We start from the raw sequence: 11,048 nt of genomic DNA on the forward strand, positions 1-11,048 counted from the left end.
CTTGATTTTTAGATTCACTTGTTGATAAATATATATTTGTTGTTCATAATTTTTATCTTTACCTTTTTCTTCTTCTTCCTAGAATACCTTTCAACATTTCATATAATACTGATTTGACAATGATGAACTCCTTCAGCTTTTTCTTATCTGAGAAATTCTTTATCTGACCTTCAATTCTGAATGATAGCTTTGCTGGGTAGAGTAATCTTGGTTGTAGGTTCTTGCTGTTCATCACTTTGAATATTTCTTGCCACTCACTTCTGTCCTGCATAGTTTCTGTTGAGAAATCAGCTGTCAATCGTATGGATACTCCCTTGTAGGTAACTGTTTTTCTTTTGCTGCTTTTATTATTCTCTCTTTGTCTTTTGCTCTTGGCATTTTAATTATGATGTGTCTTGGTGTGGTCCTCTTTAAATTCCCTTTGTTTGGGGTTCTCTGTACTTCCTGGACTTGTAAGTCTATTTCTTTCACCAGGTGAGGGAAGTTTTCTGTCATTATTTCTTCTAATAGGTTTTCAATATCTTGCTCTCTCTCTTCTTCTGGCACCCCCCATAATTCAGATGTTGATAGCCTGAAGTTGTCCCAGAGGCTCCTTACACTATATTCATATTTTTGGATTCTTTTTTCTTTTCCAGTTGAGTGTGTTTTGCTTCTTTGTATTTCAAATTGTTGACTTGAGTCTTGCGATCCGGTAGTCTGCTGTTGGGTCTCTGTATATCATTCTTTATTTAAGTCAGTGTATGCTTAATTTCTAGTTGGTCTTTTTTCATCTCCTCAAGGGTTGCACTAAATTCATCAGTAGTTTCTAGAAAATTCTTGAAAAACCTTATAACCGTGGTTTTGAACTCTATATCCAGTAGTTTGCTTTCCTCCATTTCTTTCATTTGTGATCTCTTTCTTTATCTCCACATTTTGGCTTCTTCCCTGAGTTGATAGAGTGGCTTTGTGTGTTAGGTGTCCTATAGGGCCCAGTGGCTCGGCCTCCCCAGTTACCTGAGGTTACACCTGACTTTCCTTAGATTTCATACTTTTTGATTGCCTGCTGTCGGATCTATGATGGGAGGAAAAAGATGTAATCTTGCAGTTTGTCTGGCTATTGTTATTGCTGCTGCAAGATGTGATTAATTCTCTTCCCAGATTTCTACATCCTGAAATTAGTTTTTCTTTGTGTTTTAAGAAATTTTTTTGTAATCCATTCATATGTGTTTAATATGCAGCATGACAATTGATGTTTCCTTTTATTTATTTACAGTTTGATTTCCTCTTTGACCTACAATTATTTAGATAGTGACTTTCTTAAAAACTTTTAAGGTAATTGAAATTTTTATTTAACCTCTCGATCTTTATGTGGCCAGTAGGCTGGCTCCGGGGGGCAGTTGGGGGTGAGCAGGCTGTCAGGGGGGCAGTTAAGGGTGATCAGGCCGGCAAGGGGGGGGGCAATTAAGGGTGATCAGGCCAGCAGGCAGAGTGGTTAAGGGTGATCAGGCAGGCAGGCAAGTGAGCAGTTAAAAGCCAGTGGTCCCAGATTTCGAGAGGGATGTCTGATAGGGATTGTGCCTAACATCCCCCAAGGGGTCCATGATTGGAGAGGGTGCAGGCCAGGTTGAGGGACACTCCCTTACCCCATCCCCCCTACACAAATTTTGTGGCTTTGTCTAGAAGGACATCTGGAAGGTCTCCTGGTCTAATTAGCATATCACCTTTTTATTAGTAAAGATTATAGCATTATGGTCAAAGAACATGGACAATTAAATTTCCACTCAATTTTGTTGAGGTTGTTTTTATGACATTTTGACCAGAATGTATATTCTGTATTTACAGAACAAAGTGTTTCATATCTATAGTAAACCAAGTTTATTAATTATTGATAATAGTCAAGTTCTCTATATCCTTGTTTGCTTGATCTGTTAAAGATGGAAAAAAGTATGTTAAATGTATTCATTATGATAATGGTTTTGCCAGTTTTTTCTTGAATTACCTTTCTCCTTGTTTGTCTTAGTTATTTTGTAAGCTGTTATTCAGCCCAGAAATAGTTATGAACGTCTTCATTTTGGAATATCATTAACAAATAATCCTATGATTTCATTTATGAAGTGCTCACCTTCTCCTGTCTATGGAAGGCAGGGAAGTCCAATCCCGACACTGTGTCCAACCTGGTGCTGCTTTTCCCCACTTGCCAAAGTGGGGCTTCTCATTAATAGGAATGGAGATGAAGGTTTCACCCAGATATCATCAGCATTACACTGTTTCACTATTATGAGTTTGCAATACCTGTTCTGCATCACTCCATTTCACTAATACACCTCCTTTGCTTGGACTTTTCTGAAAACATCACTTGTACAAGGTTTTTGTGTGTGCAGCAGAAGCTTGAGAAGATTTGAGATATCAATGGGTGTTTTATGCCATGATGCTTGCTCCTGGCTTTATCTGTCATGAGGACTTTCTTTTTCATGTGTTTGCCAATGTTTTCTGCTACCAACCTCTCCATTATGCATATTTTTCTACTCTTTGGCAAACTTTGATCCAAACAAGTAGAAGAGATTAAATCTAGAACTAAGCTGGCCAATGCAATTAATTAAATATGACTTAAATATGAGTTAAAATGAAAAAAATTGCAAAAATTTTTCACACCACCCCCAGGATTTCACTTCAATAACCACACATGGCTAGTGGCTTCTATATATCTGCTTCTATAATGCAGATATATAACATTCTCATCATCACAGAAAATTGTACTGAAAATATTTGTATAGAATAATACTGCCATTACTTCTTGGCCTTTTGGCTAAGATCAAGTGTAGAATAATACTGCCAAATTCCAGCAGGACTATCCAGGTGTATGTATGTGTAGATATACCTCTTTCTTATTCCAGTTATGCTCATCTGGTAAGTATTAGATTAGACCATGGCCGGAAAACTGCGGCTCTTGAGACACATGTAGCTCTTCCACAAAATACCATGGCCTGGCGTCTATTTTGAAGAAGTGGCGTTAGAAGACGTTTAAGTTTTAAAAATTAGGCTCTCAAAAGAAATTTCAATCGTTGTACTGTTGATATTTGGCTCTGTTGACTAATGAGTTTGCCAACCACTGGATTAGACAAACATGTACAACACAACACATTATTATATAAAGAAGTCCCCTTCTTTCAAATTGTGGCCCTTTTGGGCCTGTCATAAATAAGAATATAAACCTATTTCTGAATGTTTTTCATTTAATGGCAGATCACTTAGCTCTGAAAGGATACAACGGAAGCTTTTCTTATCCCTTTTAAGAGCCTGATGAAATGCTCACCTTCTCAGTCTCTGGATGGCAGAGCAGGAAGTCTCAGAGTTGAGAAGGCCTTCTTGGATACTATAGTTTTTGTCGTTTCACACCTTAACCTCAAAGGAAGTGATTTTTTTCTGGGATGGAGCACTTTAGTTCCTAAAATTCTGAAGTCATTATAGAGTGGGTGGAAGGAGTTGAGGATGATACTTTGGTTTGAACTTTTTGGGTAATCTAGGAGATGATCTATGAAAATCAGAGGTGTTTTTTTTCACACCACCCCCAGGATTTCACTTCCTGTAGATGTGTTATCTCTAACCATATCGGCCTAGGCCCTTGGACATGTCTTGGGAGGGCCCTTCTCTACCTTGAGCTCCTTTTATGCCCCTCCAGTGGAAATCTGGTGGGCAGGCTCTTTCATCTCTTACTTGGTTAACTGAAATGGGAATTAGGATTATTACTACTATGGGTAAAAGACGTTTTGCTCCATGTTGGAGAAAGAGGTAGATAATAATTTTATCTTCCTCTAATACCCATGGGTGTGGATAGAACCATTGCTCTGATGTAGACCTCTCCCTCTATCCATGGTCCTTTTCCAGCTCCTATTTTGTTTTGAGTTCTACTCACTCCATTCTCTGACCCTAACCCTGTGCCACTTCTAGCTGCTGTCCCAGTCTCAGGTTTTGCTGTAGAGGACAATCTCTCAAAGTCAAGGCAAAGAGCTTAAGGGTTAGAGGTGATGCTGAGAGGCAAATTAAGGACATGAGAGAAACACACAAACTATGTGAATGCAAGTACATGCCTGCCAGACTGGACCTTTCATGTATGGCCTTCCTTCCTTTCTGTTTTCCTTTCACAGAGAGCCCTTATCATGACCCCTTGACTATCTAGTACCTTTTCCCTCTCCTCTGTCTCCTACTTGTAGTCATTCAGCTGTGCTTTAGGAGAAATGGCCCATGCACCTACCATCAGGGGCCAGAGAGGTCCATGAGTATGGCAGCAAGACCTAGGCAGAGACATGGCAGGTGAGCAGAGACATGTGGAGTCAAGTCATCTGTGGTCCCAAGTCATAGAGGATCCCCTGAAGAAGGAGCAGGCTCCAAACTTTAGCCTTTGCTTGGCCAACTCCTAATTATTTCATTAAATTTTTTATTTTTTGTTAATCCTCACCTGAGGATATATTTTCCATTGATTTTTCAGAGAGAGTGAACTATAGCAGCTGGGATTCGAACCTGCAACCCAGGTACATGCCTTTGACCTGGAACTGAACCTGCGACCCTTGATGTGTGTGGGCCAATGCTCTATCCACTTCAGCTAGGGTGTATAATTTATTTTTTTAATTGCCCAAATGATGCATGAATACATTCTCTTCTTGTAACATCTTACATTCTCGTAGCATCTTACAAGAATATGCTCTTCATGAAAAAAAAAAAAAGAGAAAAAAGAGAAAATAAAATAAACTTATTTAGTCTTAAGATCATAAATCATAAAGCTAAGTAAAGAGTCATTTGATTGCCTTGTCTGATCCCAATCCTTTCTCCTAGTTCCCACAAGTAGTCACAGTTCTCAAGTAGGTATGTATCTTTCCAGAGCTTTTTCTTATTGACCTTATCTATCTATAGAAAATAGGTAGGATTATTTTGTGCTTTTCAGTTTTTCTTTTTCATAAAGATATACTAATCACTCTGCAGTTATAAACAGATCTCTCCATATTGGTTCAAAGGAACCATGTGCATTTTGAAATTGCTACACAGTATTCTCTAGCATGAGTACACAGCAGTGTATTTATTCATCTCTGGTTGATGAACATGTTATCTCCCAAATTTCATTATTGCAAATGGGCTGCAATGAATATTATTGAATATACTTAATTAATCACAGGATCAAGGATCTTTCTTAGGTAGGTACAAGAAATTAGACTCATAAGTATATGCATTTACATTTGAATCTGTCAACTTGAACTGTAGAGAGAAGATGGACCCACTAACAGCCACTGACATTATTACACACCCACTAATAGCCTGTCGAAACCATTGTCTCCATATTATCAAATGTTATATCCAGAATTTCTGAATGTTGCATTTCTCAAGTTCCTTAGTGATGCTAACTATCTTTTTATATAGCTATTGGGCATTTTTATTTTTTCTTCTGTTCATTACCTATTCATGTCCTTTTCTTTAAGTTGTTAAGGTTTTACTTGTTAATTTTTTGATAATCTTTATGCTTTGGATATTAATTGTTGGCCTGTTATAAATGTTTTCTCCCAGTGTCTCACTTGTCTTTTATAATATCTTTTATTGTACCAAAGAATTTTATTTTGATGGAATGAAATGATCATTTTTTTAAAATGATCAATTTTTAAAATGACTTCATTTTTGTATCTTATTTAAAAAGACTTCCAGATGGTGGTGGGGAGTTGCTGTTGCATGTGCGGTGGGCACGCCCTGCCACTGAAACCTGGCCATGGCAAGGCAACTCTCCCGGGAGCAGAGCATTTTCTCATTTGGCATCAACAGCATTTTATATCAGTGTGGCATTTACTGGTCTGAAACCTTTACTCGAGTGCAGAAATATGGTCTCACCTTGCTTGTAATTACTGATCCTGAGCTCATGAAATAGCTACATAATGTGGTAGAACAACTAAAAGACTGGTTGTACAAGTGTTTAGTTCAGAAATTGGTGTTAGTCATCTCCACTATTGAAAGTGACGAGATCCTTGACAGATGACAATTTGATACTGAGTGTGACAAGACTGCCAAAGATGAACGTACACTCAGAGAAAAGTCCCAAAAAGCTATCCAAGATGAAATTCTCTCAGTGATCAAACAGATCACAGCAACTGTGAAATTTCTGCCCCTGTTGGAAGTTTCTTTTATTATATTCACTTGATCTGCTGATCTATATAGACAAAGATTTGGTTGTTCCTGAATAGTGGGAAGAGTTACGACCACAGTTCATTAACAATTGTGAGCAAGTCCGTCTGCATTCCTTCTCTACTACAATCCACAAAGTAAACAGCATGGTGGCCTACAAACGCCTGACCATGACTGGATATGAGACCAGAACAATAATGAAACTCTCAAATGTGTTTCCTGAAACCAAGTCAACTATAGTTCATGCTTTATTCCATGATTAATTTTTAGATGTGGAAAACTTAACATCATACTTTACTGAGTTGTACGTAATTGTTCCGTTTTTTTGGTACCTGTTTAACTTTCCATAGGGTTGACATAATTTTTCACACACTGTTCAGAAGGGAAGCAGCAGATTACATCAGCACTGTAATGTCAATTCCTTTAAAGGTAGTATCTGCAGATGGAAAATTTATTGTTATGAAGCTTAATTGCCTTCCTAAATCAGACATTTTTCTTTTTTCATAATTTTTTAAAATATATATTTTTATTGATTTTAGAGAGGAAGGGAGAGGAAGAGAGAGATAGAAACATCAATGATGAGAGAGAATCATTGATCAGAGCTGCCTCCTGCACACCCCCTACTGTGGATCAAGCCTGCAACCCAGGCATATATGCCCTTAACAGAATTGAACCTAGGAACCTTCAGTCTGCAGGCCAAGGATCTATCCATTGAGCCAAACCGGCGAGGGCCTAAATCAGACCTTTTAGTCAAATAGCTTGACTCAAAATATGAAACACAGCAAAAGAAGTCTGAATATTCAGAATCTTTGTTTAGGTCCTAAAGTAATTGATATCCACAATCACAAAATATTTCTATGGTCCTTTTGCTATTTATTTCATTTGTATAGTTTTCATACTAAAAAAAAAAATCCCTCTAATTATTTTATTTTAATGTATATAATTTACATTTACAAAGCTATTACTATGTCTACTGTTTAAATTCCAGTGATGTAGAACTCCTAAAAATAAACTTTTGTGTTAATGTGGAAAAAATAAAAAGACTTTCAGTTTCCCCCAAGGTCAGAAACATATTACTCTATGTTTTCTTCTAAATTTACTCTTTATGTTTAGGACTTTAATATATCTGAATTTATTTCTGTGAATGGAATAGGAGGGGTCAGCTCTATTTTTTCTCTTAGGTGTTAACTGTGTGGAAGCTTTGTTGATTACCTCCTTGTTTTTTGCTCTTCTCTTTCTAGCAGTATTCTGAGTTTTCCAGTTGTGTGTTTTGTATGGGATTGCTCTTACCCTCACCTCTTACTGTGGAGCCTGCTTGGCTTAACAATCAATACATCCCATCCTCTGGACACAAGGCTTGAATGGTTCAGATGTTTGGGTAAATGACCCTTAAAGTTTAGGGCCAATGATGCATGAAGTAATGCTTGTTGGGAGCTTCTGAGAAAGAGGATTTTTGTGTGTGTTTTGTGGTGTGTTTGTTTTTTTTAAACTGTTGTTTCAGTCACCACTGACAAACCATCTTACTCCCACAAGGAACCTAATTTTAGGGTGAACTAGTCCAGTGGAAGGCAAAGAAGAGAGAGCAACAGTGATCAGGTTCTTGTTGACATCACTGATCTGAGGATCAATTGTGTTATAAAATCCAACCTACATTTCTTTTACACAAGCCAGTACATTTTTGTATTATTGAGTTGATTTTTATTTTACTTAAAGTAAAAATAGCCAGTGCTTCTCAGTGGTTAGACATTAGCCCATCAACAGAAGGGTTCTAGGTTCTAGGTTCGATTCCCAGTCAAGGATGGATGCCTGAGTTGCAGGTTCCATCGCTGGCATGTTGGGGGGCATGCAGGAGACAACCGATCGATATGTCTCTCTCACATTGATGTTTCTCTCTCCCTCTCCCTCTCCCTCTCCCTCTCTCTCTCTCCTCCCTTTTATCCCTCCCTTCACTCTCTTTAAAAATCAATGAAAAAAAACATCCTTGAGTGACATTTAACAACAACAACAAAAAACACACAAAACAAAACAAAAAAAAATTAAAAAGTATTTCTAACCAATTTAATGATAGTTGTCTCAATATTTTTTGCTAAAAGATTCATCTGTTAGCAAATGAATGGTCGGCTCATCCTACTCACTAAAAGACCCAGAATAAACATAAACAGAAAATTCCAAGAATCTAGAGCTAGGTAAGGATAGGTTTCCCAAAATACTGGCAACATGAAATTTCAGCACCTAGAATATACATATTAGGCACGTGTGATACAGCTAACTGAGAGCAGAATTATTGTTTTATTGGTCGTGTAAGCTATTTCTGGTGCTGACATGGGTGAGATTGTAAAAGGCAGTGAGTGCTCTCTGGGCTCTCTGACCTGGTGGACATCTCACCCTATGCAGACTGCCAAGCCAATTGAACGTGGGGATTGCCTTTGTGAAAAAGCAAGAAAGGCAACAGGAAGCCACAACCCCCGTATGTCCTCATCTTACAAATACCCTTTGTATCCCAATTATTAACTACCTCAGGAGTAAATAAAAATAAAAGCAAACTTCAAGAGAGTCCAAATCAGCATTTTCACCTGTCCCTTTATTTCACTCCATAAATCTCATAAGTATACGAGTCTCTTTTAGGATTCTTTGTCTGGCTTATTGATTTATTGTTTGTTTATGTACTAGTACCATACTGTTTTAATTCCTGCTGTTTTGTAACATTTAAAACAAGTTTTTATTGATTTTTAGAGAGAGGGGAAGGAAGAGAAAGAGTGAAACATCGATGTGAGAGAGAAACATCAATCGGCTGCCTTCTGTACACATCCTAACTGGGATTTGAACCTGAAACTTGGGTATGTGCCTCAACCAGGAATCAAACCAGTGATCTTTTGGTGAATGGATGATGCTCAACCAATTGAGCCACTCTGGCCAGGATCTGTTTTATAACATATTACTGACCCCAGTACACAAAATTAGTGCACGGGAGGTGGGGTGGTTCCCTCAGCCCAGCCTTCACCCTCTCCAATCAGGGACCCCTTGGGGGATCTTGGGCCTAAACCGGCAGTCAGACATCCCTCTTGCAATCTGGCACTGCTGGCTCCTAACTGCTCACCTGTCTGCCTGCCTGATCGCCCCTAAATGCCTCTGCCTGCCTACCTGATTGCTCCTAACTGCCCTCCCCTGCCGGCCTGATCTTGCCTCCAATGGCTCTCCCCTGCCAGCCTAGTCTCGCCCCCAACTTTCCTCCCCTGCTGGCCTGATCTCACTCCCAAGGGCCCTCTCCTGCCAGCCTGATATTGCCCTAACTACTTTCCCCTGCTGGCCTGATTGCCCCAAACTGCCCTCCCCGGCCAACCTGATCTCACTCCCAAATGTCCTTTCCTGCAGGCCTGGTTGCCCCCAACCGCCCTCCCCTGCCAGCCTGATCTGGTCTCCAATGGCCTTCCCCTACTAGCCTGATCTCAACCACAACTGCCCTCCCCTGCTGGCCTGATCTTATCTCCAACTGTTCTCCCATGTTGGTCTGATTGCCCCTAACTGCCTCTGCCAGCCGGATCACCCCTAACTTCCCTCCCCTGCCGGCCTTATCTCGTCTCCAAATACCCTCCCATGCAGGCCTGATCTCACCCCCAATGGCCCTTCCCTATCGGCCTGATCTTGCCCCCAACTGCCCTCTCTGCTCGGCCTCCATCACCATGGTTTTGTCTGTAAGGAAATCGGACATCCAGAAGATGGCTGGTGGACCCGGTCTAATTAGCATATTATCTTTTTATTAGTATAGATAGATTATATAGAATAGGATTGCTTAAGTGGGGAGGGAGGAGCCTTTTTCAGCAGGAGGAGATGCTCTTGGCAGACAAAGATATATAATCCCTATATTTGGATCAATAGCCAGCCAAATGCATTATGCTGCCAAACTGGTCATTAAAAAATTGAACCACTTTCTTACACCTTACACCAAAGCTATTGCCCTTAAAACCCCTCCTCAGCCCCCACCTTAGATTCTGCCTTCACCCAGATTAGGTTTTGACTGGTTGCTTTCTATGCCAGTCATCATCAAAAACTCCAGCCGAAACTGGTTTGGCTCAGTGGTAGAGTGTCAGTCTGCGGACTGAAAGGTCCCGGGTTCGATTCCGGTCAAGGGCAATGTACCTTGTAGGGGGTGTGCAAGAGGCAGCTGATCGATGATTCTCTCTCATCGATGTTTCTAACCCTTTATTCCTCTCTTTTCCTCTCTGTAAAAAATCAATAAAATATATGAAGAAAAAAAAAAAAAGCTCCACCTCCTAGGCAGCCATTGGCTTCTCACAGTTCATCCAGATTTGGTTCTGATTGGTCAGTTTCTATGCTTGTCAGTGTCTCAGGGCCTATCTCTGGGCCTGATCAGAGAGGCCAGGCAGATCAACAGCCCCAGCAGAAGCCTGGAGAGAAAGAGAGGTGTGGCTGCTGGCCAGGCTCTGAGAGAGAGAGTCAAGGGCTGATCAGACAGCTGCCACAGAGGCTATGGATAAGATCCTGCTTCTCTGTCCAGGCCTCTCTCCAGCCTGATCCACAGCTCCCTTGGGAGTTAGTGCTGGGTTGCTGCACACCTGCAACAGCAGCAGTGAGTGCTGCGTCACCACAGCAACCTAGCATTGACCACAGGATTGCCTTCCAGTTGGTCAAGTCTTCTGTCCTTAAGGACCCTGGGTGTTTTTGTTGATGTTGTTTGTTTGTTTTTAATTTTTTTTGCATTTTAATTTCTTTATTGGTTAAGGTATTACATATGTGTCCTCATCCCCCCATTATCTTCTCAACCTCTTCTCTCCCCCTCCCCCCTCATTCATGCCTCACTCCCGTGTTGTCTGTGTCTATTGGTTAGGCTTATATGCATACATACAAGTCCTTTGGTTGATCTCTCTCCCTTACCCCCACCCTCCCCTACC

General features: G+C 40.2%; 1 pseudogene; it reads left to right on the plus strand.

Moving 5' to 3' along the window:
• The first annotated feature begins 5,728 nt into the window (after positions 1-5,728).
• On the plus strand, positions 5,729-6,603 carry LOC118711272 (annotated as a pseudogene).
• The last annotated feature ends 4,445 nt before the right edge of the window (positions 6,604-11,048 follow it).

The sequence above is a fragment of the Pipistrellus kuhlii genome, unplaced genomic scaffold, assembly GCF_014108245.1.
Source record: "Pipistrellus kuhlii isolate mPipKuh1 unplaced genomic scaffold, mPipKuh1.p scaffold_m20_p_8, whole genome shotgun sequence".
Taxonomy (NCBI): domain Eukaryota; kingdom Metazoa; phylum Chordata; class Mammalia; order Chiroptera; family Vespertilionidae; genus Pipistrellus; species Pipistrellus kuhlii.